Source organism: Nipponia nippon, unplaced genomic scaffold (assembly GCF_047370975.1).
Source record: "Nipponia nippon isolate SJK-2023a ecotype South Korea unplaced genomic scaffold, ASM4737097v1 scaffold_10, whole genome shotgun sequence".
Classification (NCBI taxonomy): Eukaryota; Metazoa; Chordata; class Aves; order Pelecaniformes; family Threskiornithidae; genus Nipponia; species Nipponia nippon.
This window is the reverse complement of record NW_028262291.1, coordinates 21,108,873-21,127,236: the sequence shown is the minus strand read 5'-3', so window position 1 is coordinate 21,127,236 and position 18,364 is coordinate 21,108,873. Positions and strand designations below refer to the sequence as shown.

Genomic DNA, 18,364 nt, shown 5'->3' with positions numbered 1-18,364 from the left:
AAGTAATGAGGAAGCCAGACAGCACAACAGCAAGCAGATAAGTGCTGCTCTACACACCAGCGAGGCAAGCATATGATTCCACTGAGCTTTAAAACTCACTTCTGCAGTTCTTGCCACCTGCTTTTGTTGGATAAGTTGTTCACAGGAACATGCAGCAATGTCCATGCAGACATTCCTTCAAGAACAAGGATCATTGAGTCCAACTCCTGTCCCTGCATAGGACAACCCCAAAATTCACACCATGTGTCTGAGGGCACTGTCCAAATGCTTCTGGAATATTGTCAGGCTTGGCACCATCACTGCCTCCCGGGGGAGCCTGTTCCAGTGCTCCACCACCCTCTGGGTGAAGAACCTTTTCCTAATATCCAACCTAAACCTCCCCTGGCATATCTTCCTGCCGTTCCCTCGGGTCCTATCACTGGTCATCAGGGAGAAGAGATCAGCGCCTGCCCCTCCTCTTCCCCTCGTGAGGAAGCTGTAGACCGTGATGAGGTCTCCCCTCGGTCTCCTCCAGGCTGAACAGACCAAGTGACTTCAGCCGCTCCTCATACAGCTTCCCCTCTAAAACCTTCACCATCCTCATGGCTCTCCTCTGGACACTCCCCTAATAGCTTTGTATCTTTTTTGTACTGTGGGGTCCAGAACTGCACACAGTACTCAACATGAGGCTGCACCAGTGCAGAGTAGAGCGGGACAATCACCTCCCTCGACCGGCTAGCAACACAGTGCTTGATGCACCCCAGAACACGGTTGGCCCTCTTGGCTGCCACGGCACACTGTTGGCTCATGTTCAACTTGCCGTTGACCAGAACCCCCAGATCCCTCTCCGTGGGGCTGCTCTCCAGCCTCTCGTTCCCCAGTCTGTATGTACATCCAGGGTTGCCATGTCCCAGGTGCAAAATACGGCACTTGCCCTTGTTAAACTTCATACAGTTGACGATTGCCATCTCTCTAATTTGTCCAGATCTCTCTGCAGGGCCTCTCTGCTCTCGAGAGTGGCAACGGCTCCTCCCAACTTTGTGTCATCGGCAAACTTAGATAGTAGTCCTTCAAGTCCTGCATCCAAGTCATTTATGAAGACATTAAAGAGCACTGGCCCTAAGACGGATCCCTGCCGAACCCCGCTAGTGACTGGTCACCAGCCCGATGTAACCCCATTTACTACAACCCTTTGAGCCCGACCCGTCAGCCAATTGCTCACCCATTGCATTATGTGTTTATCCAGCTGCATGCTGGACATTTTGTTCAGGAGGATACTGTGAGAGACAGTATCAAAAGCTTTACTGAAATCCAAAAAGATTACATGGACTGGCTTCCCTCGGTCAACTGGGTGGGTAACCTTGCCACAGAAAGAAATTCAGTTTGTTAAGCAGGACTTTCCCCTCGTGAACCCGTGCTGGCTGGGACCAATGACTGCATTGTCTTTCAGGTGTTTTTTCAATAACTCCCAGAATAACTCTCCATAATTTTGCCAGGCACAGAGGTGAGACTGACAGGCCTGTAGTTACCAGGGTCATCCCTGTTGCCCTCCTTGAAGACTGGGACAACATTTGCCAGCTTCCAGTCAACTGGGACCTCTCCAGATTTCCAAGAGCATTGAAAAAGCATTGAGAGAGGTCTCGCTATGGCATCAGCCAGCTCTTTAAGTACCCTCAGAAGAAGGGGGTCCCCATCCCACGACATAGATACGTTGTCCTTTCCTGGATGAATTGCTGCACCACAGGCACCCTCGGTGCCTTACCTGCATGGTGACCTCCTTGGATTGCCGGCAGACAAAATCTGGAGGATCTGCAAACAACATTTCCAAAGTGCACAACCAGCTCCTGCCTGCACTCATTTTTCAGCATCACTACTATCCCTGCAGTGCCAGCAGCATCCTTACACCCCAGCTGTCAACTCACAAGCCCCATTGACTTCTCCAAGTCTAAATTGTAGAAAGGGAACCATGACTTCAGTCCAAGGGAGCAGAATTGACAGGAGGAATGAACACATTCAGTGCTTTCTACAGTCCAGAGAGAAAGGGTTCAATTGCAGTTTACTTCACAAGACTTCTTGGCTTCCCAGTCAACAAAGTCAATAGCCCTTTGGGAGTCCTTCCCAGACCCAAACAGGCTGGGTATCATTGACAGCTGGGGTACGAAGAAGGGTTACACCTGCAGGACAAGCTCGAAGACAGGAAGGGAAGCAACCTTGCTGAGCCAGAGCACACAGTGTCAGATGGCATCCAGCAACAGCACACACAGTAGAGATATTGCCCTCCCAGTCCTTTTAAGGGTAGGAGGAAAAAAGCCACAAAAATAATCTAGTTTGGCTCCTGGTACAGCATAAACCATGGAGTTTCATCCAGCAATTACTGTGCCCAGGGAGGGGGGAGGCGGGAAGGGTATCTCATCTACCACACAAATTAACTTTGTACCAGCTCTCTGTCCATAGGGGTGAACACCTCCTTCAGAAACGCAAATGGCCAGCTGGTATGGATTGTCATTCCTTTGCAAGGGAGCCATAGCAACGTACAGCAGCTGAGGATCTACACGCAAGTGCCAGTGAAGTGACTGTTTTTCCTCCAGCTTTCCAAGTGTGTAAGTGCTCTTGCTATTAGAAGTTTGTATCAAACACAGAGCAACAATTAAAGTGCAAGGATAAATCTAAGACATTAGCAGTGCCTGAACATGCTTATATGTGGGGTCCAGTGATGAGAGCAGAAACAAGTCAGAGCAGATGGATCTGAGCATGGTTGTTCAGCACACATATGCAGGCAACGTAGATCTCTACATGGAGATGAGGGCTGAGAGAAAATTCATGTACATGACGCCCAGCCATCTGCGCGACTGCTCTGAGCCATAAGCCCAGCATCACTCAGAACATGCATGTCAGCCAGGATGAAGCAGCCGCTGCAATACACCTGGTTTGTGGGTACGCAGCAGAGCAGCAAGTTCATTCCTCCTACATCCAGGTCCCCCATAATTTTTCACTGCAAATACGCTGGCATAAACTCTTGCTGGACCTGCTTTACAGAGCTTTCAGTTTATAAAACTGTGTTCAAGCGAGGATGACGATACCTAGAATGTGCTCACTTAACACTATGTGTCAGAGCACAGGGAGACATCAGAAGAACTGTATACTAAAAGCTTCATGGAGAAAAGTTTTATCCATGCCTTTAAAAAAAGGCAAAAAGAGGTAAGAAACTCTAAACCAAGCAAATCAGTTCTTCATGGTTTCTTCAAGAAAAGTTTTGGACATTTCCAGCATGCACTACTCTAAACAAATATCTCCAGTCCTTAATGTCCCTGCGACATGTTCCCTTGAAAATTTAGTCAGTCACATACAACTGAAAAAGTCAGCTACGACATTTAAAAGTAACTACGTTACCTAACCCTGTAATCCAGGCTGTGCAGCCAGACATTTTAAACACATTATCAGGCCTTCAGCATGGATGTTTTTCACCACTGAAGCTTGAAATTTCGTTTGCAAATTACTCCCATCGCCTTTGAAAAGTCTGTGCCAGGAGACTTCCCTTAGAAGGCAGAGGCTGCAGGTTGCATCGATGTGCCAATTAGAATTTCAATAGCAGATAACCAGATGCAAAGTCTGTTTTCTGGCAGATGGGTTTACAAACCCAGCAGGGAATTTGCAATTAAAACAAAAAATGAAGATGTCTACATCAACGTGTTAAGAGGCATGTAGTCTACAATTATCCCCAGAAAAGTACTAAAACAATACATGTGTGTATACATATATCATATACATACATGTAAAAACTAGAACCAAGCAGCAAACATGCACAGCAAGTGCATTAATCTACTACAGACATGAAAGCTAATAAAAATGGATAGATTCCTTCTAAACTTTCCATTACCATGTAATGAATTGCATTAACGTATATAGTAGTGGATGATTATGGTAGATAAGTAAGATTAATACAGAAATACATGCACTTTTGAGAGACACTGCATCAACATGCATCGTAATAGCGTAGTTTTCAAAGCTACTGATCAGCCACGCAACCCTCTGAGGTCTAAAGGGCAACAAATACTCACTATCAGCAAGTTTACCTCATTAGCAAGACTGCAACTTAGCTCAAGGCAGGGAGGATTAGTATTTCTATGGGTTTGTTCCTCCAGTAAGCAGTCGGTCAACTCGCTTTATCAGGAAACAGGAGTGCATGACCAAGCCTGGTAGGGATTCAGTCAGATAACATGTAGGACATCAAGGCACCTTACTTGACAGGATCCTGAGACAGGATTTTTCTTTGTCAATCCTAGAAGACAAAGTTTGGGAGACAGCAGGGGCGAAAGTTAAGGGATTCACTGAATCCACCAGAACAAGATCCACTGCAATAGCATGTCCTCACAGGATGCTGTATTTGAGAGCTTGGTCCAGGAACGGTATTTGTTCTTCCTACCATTTACTGGATTCCAGCTGACACCTTACTAACATTGCCCAGGGTACAGTTAAAACTACTGAACACCTTTACTTAAGGTATGATAAGATGAAAGATTTCAGTAAGGTACCACACAAAGCAGGATTCCATTTACAAAGGTTATCTCAATCGTACACGCTTGACATTATTTATTCAGACACAAGATATTTTTACATATCTGTGATGCCATGCGTAAGGGTGATCTGCTACAGACACCGTATTTTTGAGGTTGTCCATAGGGCCTAAAAATGTTACATTTCAGGCAGTGAATGACTTGCTGAGTCAATCAGCTCTCTTCCTCGCAATGAAACTGACTTTCCCCCGCTCCCACCTCCCCAGGAACAAAATCATCTACGAGCACGCACACATTGCATTGCCGGGGAGCAACGGGCCAGCGCGAAGCCATCGCTCCCACGATTGCTACGGAGGGGCTGCAACTTATTTGCAAATTTATTTGCAACTTATGTGGCAGTTTATGGGAACGGCTGCCGAGCCCCTGCTCCCCCGCCAGGCCGCAGCCACCCGTCCCCGTCCCGCCCGCTGTCCGCAGCGGTTCGAACCCACACCCGCTCCGCGGCCCCAGCCCCGCCCCGGAGACCCCCGGCACCGCCGCTCCCGAGGCACGGCATCTGCCCCGTCCCCGCTCCCCCGGGCCCAGGACGAGCCACCGCGCCCGCACTCACGACGTAGCAGAGCCCGGCGGAGGGCACGGCCCCAGGACGGCGGGGCGGAAGAGACGCTCACCCCGGCGGAGGCGGCCGCACGCCAGGCGCCGGCGCGGCCCCCGCGGGCAACGAGAAGAGCCCGGCCGCCCACCGCCCCGCCACATGCCACGGCCTCGCCCCGCCCCGGACACGCCCTCTCCTCCTCTCATTGGCCTGTCCGCCCACTGGCCCGCCTCCTCCCGTCCCGGCCGCACCTGCTTCCCTCCCGCCCCGCCCCCTCCGCCCGCGCCAGGGGCGGAGCGTCCCCGCGCGCAGGCGGCGCGCTTCACCCCGGAAACACCGAGGCGCTGGGGGCAGAGGGCGGAGGGGTAGCTGCCTGCCCGTGGAAGTGACGTATGCCACGGGGGCGGGGCCTGGGCCTGGGCCAGGGCGTAGGGGCGGGAGTGGCCCGGGGGCACCGGTGGTAGCGGCGGGGGGGTCGGGCGGGTGCCGCAGCCCGCCCCTGGGGTGCGACAGGCAGGCGCGTGTGGCGGCCCGAGCCGGCCCGCTGGCCCCGCTTGGTGCAAGTGCGAGCTCGACACCAGCCCACCGCGGCTGCCGAGACCCGGCCTGGGCGGCCCGCACCCCCGCCGTCTCGTCAGAGCTTTGCTGCCTCGCTGCGGCCCCGCGGGCCCCTTGCGTGGCTCCGAGCGGCAGCGCTGGCCGTGCTGTCGTTTCTCTGGAGTTGCACTAAGCCGCAAACGACCCTGGCTGTTGTTGTTATGCATAAATTATCCTAAATGTGCACCACGTCTTAAGAGCCGCGTTTTTTAGAGTTTGGTCTAGGATACGCTGGTGAGAAGCGATAGTCAGGTGAGGTATTTTCATTCTCCTCCTGAATTTTCATAACACGAACTCAAGCATTCACCATCTTCTGCAAGTTGTGGCGCAGCAGCGGGAGTGTCTTTTTGGCAAAGCTCAGTTTAATACCAACGCGTTTTGCCCATGTTTTCTGCAAGTAAACATCACTGGATTTTTTGTGATGAGTAGAGGAACAATGGCTGGATTAGTTGGGTCCAAACTTTCATAATTGCCACCAAGGAGGAAAAATTACAAAAAAATGTACAGGCTATGAAAACCACAGATATTCCACCATAATCTAGGCATAACACTTCTCATATAATCCCTAAACTAGGCAAGTCTCTGGTTTACTAGACATGATAGTCCACTGGCAACAGCATTGTTTAAGTAGAGAATGCTGCTGAATTAAATGTTGAATCAAATAGCAGAAATCAGCTCCTTGTTGATTGATTTGCTATTTTTAGTGCTGCTGCCTATGCCAAAAGTTCGCACATCAGCAGCCCACAGCTGCTTGGGGCAAACCCTAGCAACAGTGGAGCTTTGAAGCTTTTATATACCACGTTATGTACACATATATGCAGACTCATATATATGTCTGAGCCGCGTTCTGAAGCATGGAGCCAGCTCCATGAAACAGCAGAAGGTGCAGGACTTCCTTTAAGCCATGGGTGCCCATTTTAGAGCAAGCACACTATCTCCCGAATTCAGCTCTTTTGGGTTATTTACAGATTGGCCAAAGAAGAGTCATCAAAAGAAGGTGCAGAAAACAGCATTGTGCACACACAGGCACCGTCCATATTGTGAGATGCTTTACATAGTGATTGTGGCATTGAACAAGTGAAGGAGCCCGTGCTACCTCAAATTATGTGAGGATTTCAGCTGCTACTGCTAATCTGGCCATAGATGAAAGTGATGTTGAAATCATTCATACATCCCAATGCAATTTTAGAACACACAAATCTATTTTCAAATGAGCAATGAGGAGGAATTGATACCCTGGTCCATCAGTTAATTAAAAGTAGACAAAATGCAGAGCTGTCCAGCACTCCACATTAAGGACTCAATTTAAAGCATGTGTGTCTGGGTATATTTTATAGATAGATCATTCCATCATTCATGTAGGATACCGACATCTACTGAAATATTCCCTCCCCTCCTTTCAGAGAAGGAGGAAGGGAGAAGGAAGCTCTGCAATTTAAGCGAATTAGAAGAGACAGTTGAAGGGGGGAGGAGGACTGTCTGTTGTAGAACAGATTATCTGGCAGGACCAAGCACAACGATGGAGGAAATAATGTGAAGCTGTTGAGCAAAGCAGGAGGGCACATGGCCCTTAGGGTTGGTGTAGTGGGGAACAAGCACATTTCTGGGAAAAACAGTCTCAGGAGAAAAAAAAATGCACATGGAGAAGCCCATATGAGGAATGGGGAAATACAGGCACTGAAAAAAAAGCTGTGATCATGCAAACAAAGAGAACGGGATGTCATGAATGTGCCCTCGCTCACCTCTCTCCCTGTGATGCAGGGGGAATGTCAGTCGGTCAGGATGTTTCCTTTGAGAATCCCAGAGGACATCATTTTGAAGTGTTTAGAGATCTTTGCAACTTTACATGCCTCATGTGAAAAGCTGGGGTGCTAAGACATACTTGCAATAGCAGGTTTTCATAGAATATAAATGAGGGCTAAGCCACCATTGAGCTTTCACTTGGTTTGTATTTATTCCAGATTGTCAGGAGAGCAGAGATTATGGGACATAATGAAATGCTGTCAAAGGGGATTGGGCTGGAGGTGCAGGAAAGGAGATTTTAGGATATTAGTTTAAACAGAAATGGCTCCAATATAGCCAAGCTATGTCCCAGATATTAACCCATTCAGGGATTTTGCACTGACAAAAGAGACAAAAAGGCAGGTCTGCCTTTAAGAAATAACACATTTCTGTTTTAAGAACAGATGGTGATTGGGATAGGGAATATTTGCTCTTCTGGACTGTTCAGATAAACTTAGCCAGTTGATGCCATGCAAAGAACAGTCACACATCTCCTATTATGTCTAAGAAAGGGTGGAACTACATCCCTTAAAACACATGGAAGGCTGAACCTCCCTATCCTGCATTGTAATGGCCCTTTTCATCCAGTGCCAAGAGAGGTTCCCAGCCTGCTTGGGAGAGCTGTCCCCCTAGCAGCATCATCCCTCCAACTACTGCATGTGGTAGGTACAAGCTCCTGTAACAGAGTTTTAACTTGGTGGGGGCCAGATTCACCTCTGGTATAACTCCAGTCTAATTAAGCCAAGAACTTATTTAGCCTGAAATAATTTTTTTCCATAACCATCTTTTCACAGAGAACGTGCCTCTGCCAACTCTCAGACTGCGATTAGGGAAGAGTCTGGATAGAACTGTTGACAATATCTTTGCAGAGTACTAAATACCATTGAATATGATCTGTAAATATTTACACTCGGAGGAAGAGATTTGCTCTTTGCATAGTTTGCATGCTGGCATCTGCTAGGCTGAATAAATTACTAATAAAAATCACATTGTGAAAAAAATAGTCCATGCTGATTCTTTGGAGCTATTTTATTAAAGACAATGGTGTGATAAGGAAATGCATTCCTTGGGAATTACATTCTCTCCAAAATTTCAATCCTGGAATAGGCACTATTGGTCTGTGGAACTGAGGCAGCACACATTGCAGGAGTGCAGCTTTTCCTAGCGAGGAACCCTAGGCTGACACAGGGGACATTTTAGTTGGGGAAGGAGAGTCCTTCTCCAGCAGCACTAGTACCTGCAGCCAACTGTAGAATGGTTCGCTTTGGCATGACAGTCTTGAAGGGTTTTGGCCACGGTTCCCTTCTGGTCTTGCATCTTTCCCAGCCCTGAATTCAGTCCCACCAAATCATGAGTCTGCCCAGCTCTTGTAATTTTGAGTCTTTTCTGAGCATTCTAGCTTCCTCAATCAAGATCCTGCATGACAATCTTGACTATTATTTTAAAATGCCTTTGGTGTATGTGAGAAAATGTCTGGAAATGTGAAACAAGTGCCCTTCAAAGTGGAAAAATGGATAAGCATATCTCAATTTCAGTGAGCTGAACTCCTCATATTTGAGCACAGGTGTTCCCATGCACTGACAGTAGTCACTTAAAAGTCAAATTTCATAATTAAAATTCTAAATGCTCCTTATAAACTTATTTTAAAGCCAATATCTTGGCAACTAGCAATGTGCACCAAATTAAAGAATTGGTCACAGGAACAGAGCATCAAATTGACTGCATTTTGAATTATTATAAAGAATTAAATGCATGCAAACAGCTAAAAATTGTCTTCTCTGTGCATTCACAGAACATTACAACTACAGATATATCATTACTCAGGACCCATCAGGATGCTCCAGTTATGTTCAGGCTCCTAGAGTTGTCCCACTGGCATCATGTTACTGCAGCTTCATCATGAAAAATGGATATCATGCTCTGCTAGAAAGCCTGCCTCTCTGAAGCCATGGGAATCTCTGAAGCACAAGTTAAAGCATACATTAACTCCTCACAGCTAAGAAGCAGCATGAAAGATATTTCTAGCAGTGCATTATCAGACCTGTATTGTACCTGACATCATGGCACAATGTGTTGCAATGTCCTGTGCTTAACTATCTTTCTCTTTACTGGCTAGCATTGCCTGCTGGTGCGGCTCCTTGCCAGGCTCGTCATCCTTGATGGAGTAGAAGAGAAAGTACAGGCTGAGAGCAGAGGGAACCTGGAACCGAAGAGAGCCACAGACTATGCAAGAGGTAGGGCAGAAACGGGGTGCCAGCAAACTGTTAAAATTGCCTTAGGGCCACGGCACAAGGCAGAAAGCAGCCCTTGAGAAGTTTCTAACCACAGTCCCACCGTGTTACCCTGCTACCACACTGCAACCTGGAAAATCTCTTAGCTGAGTATAAATGCTTGGTTCATCCATAGCAGATGTTGTGCCACGTGAAGACTGGGTGGGAGTGCTGTCATCTCTGGGCTGCAGTTGGCAACTACACTCCACTGATGTGGCCTGGTGTACACTCCAGTAGGCAATGGTGCCATCATGTACCATAGGGATATATAATAAAACCAGAACTGAAGCTTACAATATAAATTAATTCCAATTGCCAAGGGTTCAAATTCGAGCTTCTTGGCTGTTCTAGCATTTGGATTTCTCGTAGCACAGCGACTGCAATATTGCCACAAGGGGGGAGCATATGGTGTTTTCTACTTCTGGTTTGTAATGTTCTTGCTGAACAGATGTGGAATGTGTCTGATGGGTGCTGTACAGACACACACAACAAGAGCTGGTCCTCACTGCTAAAACGCCAGCCTGAAGAAGAGCATACAGGCTTTGTCTTCACTAATGGGGGTGGAAAAGGAGAAGGGACATGTTTCCAGTGCGTTAACTGATGAATTTTTCCTAAGGGAAAGTGAAACATGCTTTGATTGGTCAATACAACCTGCCTTGTCCACACAGAGATTTTAAGCACGCCTCTCCTTCTGGCATAGGTGTGGCAATACAGGGAAGTAGAAGGGTTGGGAGAGAGACAGATCAGAAGTGCCAAGCCAGGGATATAGCGAAATTCTCATGAGAGCTACTGTTGACCTGGTTTCTGCTCTGCTGTGTTTAGCTCATCCATAAGGATTTCTGATGCACGCCAGAATGCTTTGCACTGGCTGCTTCCCTTTTTGAAGGACAGCCCAAGCTGATGCAAAGGATGTATTTAGGAACAAGAGGCAATCCCTTCAGAAAGTAAAGCTGGAAAAGCAACATAAGCAAGAATCCAAACAGTGGAAAAAATGGGTTGCTGAGTGGGGTGGCAGAGAACAGGCAACCGCTATTCAGAAAAGAAAACAAAAGTCATGAGAGTAGTCACCAAATCCCATCTTTGCCTAGAGCTATGCTGGGACAATTTTTACCTTGAGGGATTAAAGACTGCTTAAAAATAATAACCTGGAACTTGAGCCTGCATCCTTTAAGCTGAAAGCAGGGTTTGTCCTGCTTGAAGAGATCAGCCACGATAAGGAATCAAGCTCAAATGCTACTTTCCCAATCAAATAGGCGGCAGACTTTGCATGACACCTGATTTTGAGTGCAACATATTCAAGTCAAATACAGGGCTTCCTGCTTCAGTCCTCCTCCCTCCCTCCTCACACCACAAACCAGGACCTTGATCCTATGTCAAGAACACCTGAAGATTACATGCAGCTGAAGTCAGAGCCGACTGAATGCTCTGCAAATGTTGCTGTTGATTTTTTGCTTTTTCCAACCTGTGTGTGTGCAAGCAATGGATTTGCCAATGAATTTTGCATTGTTTTCTCTCTACTCGCTGCCTTAACAGCAGCATCCATTGAACCACCAGCCGTCTGGCCTTCGACAGGCACAGAAGGAAGAGGCTGTAGCTACTTGCATAACTCAAAGAAACAAAGATCGTTACAGCAATGCCTGGCAGTGTTGCTGTCAGCCTCATGTTTGGTGGCATTTCTGCAAGACACCATTCTGCCCACCCCCTTTCCACTCCAGGGTTTATAGCTTCAATATTAAAATAAAATATGAGGTGAACAGAAGCCTGCACAAGTGAACTCAGTGTGGAGCAGATGTGGTTTTGGTTTGTTGTGCTAGGAAAAAAAAAGGCTAGTTATTTTAAAATAAAGCCTTTTGACTGGATTCAGACAAGCTGAGGCATCCCTGCATAGAAAGAGGCACTGTATTATTAACAAGCCATCACAGTCTGTACTTGTAGATTTAAAAAAAAAAAAAAGAAAAATCAACCCAAACAAATCACACAGCAGTCTAAACAGTAGAAGCCCTGATGGAAGAACAGGGTAGCTGCTCTAATGATATAGCACATGCACAAACACCTAAATCTTTTTAAACAGGGGTCCATGCAGTGTCCACAGAAGCTGGAAGACAGCAGTGCATGGTGCCATTCTCCTCCTGAGATCAGGTACAACCAGGACAAGAGAGGGCAGTTAATCAGTAACATACTTTCTGTTGCTTAGTTTCCTAAATGACAATCTGTTTAACATTAACTGAGCTGATTACGGATTTTTCCCCTTCCATGTGGGGGACATATCCCAGCCAAGGGATTCAGAAACTTCCCCAGGGCTGGCAGGGGAAAGAGCAGCAGGAGGCAGCAGTTATGGGGGGGACACTCCAGGTGCCATATGAGAGTTTCCTCTCCAGCCTTCCTAGGACACTGTGGGTTTCCCAGCTTCCACCCAGAAAACCCCAGGACTGCCAAAAGCCTCACAGAAGGAGTGGGGTGGTGGAAGGAGATTGCCTGAACACCAGTGGGGAGTTGAACTGACTGGAAAGGAGTTGCATGCACACGTCGAAGGCTGCTTAGGGACTGAGTCCCCTTTCCAGAGCCTGCGAGGAAGCAGAGAAGGGTTAAAGCTTCTTTTCCTCACTGCTTTTTCTGCTTGATTAGCCTATTGCCATCCTGTCAGCCAAAATTAATGTCTTTGATATAAGCCCACCCTCATGCCACTTTGGCGACACAGCTGAAGTCACTCTGTAAAGCACCAAGACCAGCACTCAGCCAGCACTAGCACCCCTAAGGATTTTTTTGACCTTCTCTTCTGGGCTTGGCCCCATCCCAGAAGCAGAGCAACCACGTTCCATTCATACACGTGCCACCCCACACTCCACAAGCACCACTCAGCAGCTGGATAAGGAGCGTTTGCCTTCACTGCATCTGCTGGCGGGGAACATGCCCCACTGCCAGGCAGTAAAGCTGCAGTGCTCCGTGTGCTCCAGGCTGGGGTTGAGCCTCCCAAACACATGCACACACACATACACACGCACACAGGCGGGAAGGTGTGCGCTGGCTGCAGGTAGAAATAAGGAGCACAGAGGATGGAGAGGGACTCCGCACCACCACCGCCTCCTCCTGCTGCACCAGGTCTCCTGCGCATCTCAGCAAAGCAGCTGCTAATAAACATGAGGCTGTCCAAGGGGACAGCATAACGTGGGAGCATGCTGGCAGGGGAACCTTGCTCATTGCCCCACAAGCACTTGCACGTTTCTGAGACAAACTAACTGGGAGGTCTTGTACATGTCCTGCCCCCACTCTGCAACATGGTTGCAAAGTGATCTGAGTTTCATACTGCAACCTGGGCTGTTTGTGAGGTTCCCCAGACTGCTGGTGTCATGGCAAATGGACCTCCTGTGATATCTACACCCCCCAAAGACCACTTCACACAAACAGTGCAGAGCAACAGACTGTCGCCAGCTGTTGGTTGTATCCATTACCTTTCCTTCAGCTCTGGTACGTCCTTGCCCCTGTGCTCCATGGTGATGCCTTCAGAACTAGCAAAGTGCTTTTCAGTGGACTTCAAAGCGCTCTTCAAAGTACTTGATCTTACAGCTGCACTACGATCTCTGATCATAGCAGCGTCTCTTCTGCCCCTTTCAGACTGGCAGAAGGTGTGCATTGCCTCCATCCTTACAACTAGATCATTTAACTCTGAAACCTAATGATAATCACTTTAAAATGTTAGTTTTTTAGAGGTGGCATCCAGCTGCTCAAACCTGAAGAGACACTACTCTTCTCTTATCCTGTAACCACACACCTAGATAATGGTAGGAAAAATAGAAATGTCTCCAAAAAATATCGACACAAAAATACATCCATGTCCCTAAATCATCAGTAGACAGATATTTGCTTTTCTTGGCTTCACATGCTTTATTTTCATTAAGATGACAGAGTGAATGTGAATGCAGAAGACTGCCTAACACAACAGTAAACTACAAGTATGCAAATGTCCATATTAATGGGGCAAAATATCTGTTGCCCTTTATATACAGCCTAAGTGTTGGTCTCTAAATGGTACTAAAATGTATGTTCTTATACTGGAAAACACTCCTACATACACATTCACTATACCAGAGATCACCATCTGTCAGCGTCCATGTTCAGGACTTCAGAGGATCACTTTCAAAACAGAAAACAACCGCTTGGCAAACATTGACTCATGCCGACCCTTGGAGTTCTGATTGTCCACAGGGCAAATAATAGCCTCTAGCATGTGTATATGGAGAAACCAGATCATCAAAAGTCTCTCCCTGGTCATCTCTTTTTCCTGTGGCCCTCCTGTCTCTGAGGTCTTTCTGTCATAGTCAAGTTTAAAGTACACTTGCAATGGCTGGTCCTATTCGCTCCTTGGGCTGCAAATGTAAAGCTAAGACCTACATGGAAGGAGAGGTGTGTTGTGGTAATGTAGATCAGTGCTCTCCAAACTTTTTGATTGCATACCCCTATCAGGAAGAAAATTTTGAGCACACATACCCAATAGGTGTATATTTATTTAGTTATACATTATATACATGTACTACTGAAGTTATAGTATTTTCTTCCTGCACCCCATGGGGTGCATGCACCCCACTTTGGAGACCACTGATCTAGCCAACAGCTAAACCCTCCTGCTTGTTGCTCTGGGCTGACCCCTTTTGTAATCTCTATTTCCTAAATCAGAAGTGTAGAAACTCCTTTGGTCCAGGCTCGCTCTTCAGCAATGCCAATTGGCTTGCTAGAGGAGAGAGGGAAACCACTAGAGGGAGAAGTAAGAGTTTTCCATTATGGGAGGGGAAAGAAGAGTTTGAGCAGGAGCTGTTGAATGGGTCCCTAAGAAATACTCTTACACCAAAGTCCACCAGGTCTCATGGGTACATTGTGGTGCTCAAACTAAATCTGTTTTGTTGTAAGAAGGAAGAGGATAGAGAGGGAAGAAAAGGATGCAAATAATAATCATCACACTGTACTGCCTGACAACTGTGCCTAAGGGCAGCACACTACTTCCAGCTGGTTCAACTCCTGCAAAAATCCTTACAGGCTACAGGGGAGTATCTACCACCATCAGTCATGTGGCATGGGCTGCATTACTTGGCCATGGGCCCATTCAATCAAAGTACTTTTTAATACATCCATGTTGAAGGACAAACACCAAGAAATAAAAGAGTTTCATCCCAAGCCGACAAGAGGTGGTGCGGAGGAGAGGTACAGGCTGCATCTTGGACAGGGACATGGTGAATGTGGTAAAACACAAGCTGAATACAGACATATGGAGCCTTGCAAAAGACTTAGCAAAAACAGCTAATACAACTTTGGGGTGAGTTAACAGGAGCTCTCTGTTGGTATAGAGGAAAAACTCTATTTTATTGGGTACTAAGAATTAGCTTCGGGCTGGCAGAAGCCATGTAGATTGATCACTCTCGAGGGAAGAGGAGACAGGACACAAAGCAGACAATTCAAACAAAGCTTCTTTTCTTGCCTTTTATTCTCATGAATGTTCCTCTCTTGGAGGGGGAAACAATACAGCTAAGTGACTGGCCTCTCTATTGCCCTAGCTCCTTTCTTTGTGGATAATAACCCAGTTCAGCAGCTGTTAGGTCCTTCGGGCCAGTAACCTTAGCCAGACATTTCATGCCAGGAGAGAAAGAGCAGCAGGTGAGGAGGGAGCAGGTGGCTTGGGAGCTCATATCAAAGATCTGTGTATCCTAAAGAGCTTTATATAGGGGGAGCACAGGAGAAACAACCTGGGAATTATTCAGGGCTGGCAACTGGCAATCAGATTTGGAGTTGTGAGTCATATCTGTATGTTAGGCACCTCTTTGGTACTTTACAAGTATTCCATCAACAGTGAGAAATAAGAGGGGACTCAACATCCTTGATACTGCAAAAGCATAGAAAGCCAATGCATAATCACATCAGGAAAGAAAAACCCTTAAGCAAAAAAATATGCTTGCAGGCTTTTTTTTTTCTATCAGTATGAAGCAATATGGTCACATGCCACTTCTCTGCTCATTTGGTCATCAGAAAGAACCCAACTAGAGCAAGTTTCATCACTTCTGTCCAGAAAAAATGTTCACATCTGTTGGCATAGAAAACGATGCAAACAAACCACTGACACTGCATGAGGTCCCTAGTTCCACTTGATCTGAGGCTGGCACCATGCTATTTGAATTAATAAGGTAGTGGGTGCAGTCCTTCTAAACCCTGAGTGGTTGCACAATGCATTGAGCAACAACGTAACACATTGAAAAAATCTGTCATTGCTGGCATATGACCTGAATGAGTGAGATATATGGCTCTCCATTCATTAATGTGTGGCAACTGTTTTTCACTATGTCGCTCAAGCCACGTCAAACCTTCAGCAGACCAAGCAAGTTAGACAATACTTCACAGGGTTCACACAGTTATCCAAAATACTAGACAAAATTCCCTAGATTTTTAGTAGATCACAAACCATTTTTAACAGTTTTTAACTTACCTACAGTAACAGATAATCTCTGGTTTAATAGACTAAAGAGGAGAAGGGGAAGTGAAAGCTGGAGTTCCTGCAAGAGAGGGCTAGCACCCTTCAAAGAAATAACTCAATTTCAGACATCATATTCATGGATTGCAACCATGGCTTGCAGCCTTCCCTTTGAAAGGGCTAAAGCCTCTAAAAGAGCCAGGGAAGGCACTTGCTCACTGGGTATCTTCCACAAAGAAAGCTCAGCTCTCGTGCTTACTGCAGTGATGTACCTCCCCTTTGGTGTTTGCAGGAGCAGCAGGTGGGCTTCAGAGATTATCTCAGTTCAGAAGCTCAACCAGCTGCTGAAAACTGATCGGGGAAATGGTATAGTTTGTACCCACTACAACAGTTCAGGACCTGCCAAGACCAGTTCCACAGCTGCCCACCCACAGAGTAACAGAAGGGGTCAGCTATTATCGTTAGGCATCTCAGGAGGCTGCTGCCTGCTTTCAGCCTCCAGAATGATCACCTGCTGATGTCACTGCAAAACACAGGATTATTCAACATCCTTCGTGACTTCTGCTAGCTTGATGTTGACTGCTTGCTAGGTGCCAGGAGACATTACTCATCACATAAGAATTAAAATTGTTATTGGCCATGTTTTTTGCAGCTGGGCTTTCAAACTGGTTTCATTTTGCCAAGGGTTTGTGTTGCCAAGCTGCTTTTTTCTTTTTGATTCATGTTAACTTTCATTTGAGCTGACTGTCACTGCATGCACTGAGGGTTACTTGTCTGAATATGGAGGTGCATGTGTGCCATTGGAGCTTGTCCCTGTGGACATACTGGTAATGTTGCTTCTCACATATCTCCATTTTGCCTGCATGCATTGCTGCAGGTCATGTACCCAGTATGAATGATCATATACACATACCATTTATTCCCAGCCCAGGAGGTGGGCTGCAGTCTTGAAGTTGGTGGTAGAGCCCAGAGGCAAGAAGGCCTTGGGATCATGGGCTCCCAGCACAGTTTTGGGGAGCTGAGAGGAGCAGCAGCACTGTCTGTACAAGTGTGTGTCCTGGTTTTGGCTGGGATAGAGTTAATTTTCTTCATACCAGCTAGTATGGGGCTATGTTTTGGATTTCTGCTGAAAAGAGTGTTGATAATATAGAGACATTTTCATTATTGCTAAGCAGTGCTTACACAGAGTCAAGGCCTTTTCTACATCTCACACCATCCCACCAGCGAGTAGGCTGGGGGTGCGTAAGAAGTTGGGAGGGGACACAGCTGGGACAGTTGACCCCAGCTGACCAAAGGGCTATTCCATACCATATGATATCATGCTCAGCATATAAAGCTGGAGGGAAGAAGAAGGAAGGGGGGGACGTTTGGAGTGATGGCGTTTGCCTTCCCAGGTAACCGTTACGCATGATGGAGCCCTGCTTTCCTGGAGATGGCTGAACACCTGCCTGCCAATGGGAAGTAGTGAATGAATTCCTTATTTTGCTTTGCTTGTGTGTGCAGCTTTTGCTTTACCTACTAAACTGTCTTTATCTCAACCCATGAGTTTTCTCACTTTTACTCTTCCGATTCTCTCCCCCATCCCACCGCGGGGGAGTGAGTGAGCAGCTGTGTGATGCTTAATTACTGGCTGGGGTTAAACCACAACGCGTCAGGAGGGCATTAAGAGAAGCTGTGGCTGGTCAGACTAGCTCCTGCCAGCAAGATGCAGGAAGACAGAGCACGGTTGCATTAGCAGTGGTCCAAGGGTTTGTTCAGGGGAAGAGGAGACTCCTAGGCTAGATCTGTGGGTGAGAAGATGGGCTGATCTTCTGAAGGGAAAGCAACACTGTCATTTTATCCACACTGAGAACCTGTGTTACTGCCTCTACCAGCACTGAAACATCTAAACAATATAAATAGAGAATAGGAGAGTGAGCTTATCAGGGCATCATTTTGTCTCATAGGATATCATGCATCTTAAATAAATTACCATGACAATAGCATTTAGACCATGTCTGCTAATGCCAGGCCTCTCCACGCATCTTGTGCCTCCCTGGTAAAGCAGCCACAGACCTGACACAGAAGAGCTTCCCTTTCCAAGCACTTCTTTTTAATCCTCAACTACATATTTGTTGCTCTGGCTTCCCCATGAAGTGAAGTTTATAGTCCTACCCTCCAGTACAGCTGGGGCCCA

At 46.8% G+C, this 18,364-nt stretch overlaps 1 protein-coding gene across 9 annotated transcripts in view; it reads right to left on the bottom strand.

The window, feature by feature from the left end:
* Window positions 1–5,264, bottom strand: part of CUNH11orf24 (chromosome unknown C11orf24 homolog) — a 33,053-nt gene extending 27,789 nt beyond the window's left edge. For 4 of the 9 annotated variants that reach the window (XM_087745903.1, XM_087745904.1, XM_087745902.1 and 1 more), the window contains exons 1-2: window positions 5,104–5,264; window positions 4,053–4,258 (exon numbers count right to left, since the gene is read on the bottom strand). The gene's annotated coding sequence lies outside the window, so the exon portion shown is untranslated. The remainder of the gene's footprint in view (window positions 1–4,052; window positions 4,259–5,103) is intronic. The other 5 variants (XM_087745905.1, XM_087745909.1, XM_087745907.1 and 2 more) reach the window with 4 other exon arrangements.
* Window positions 5,265–18,364: the final 13,100 nt, after the last annotated feature.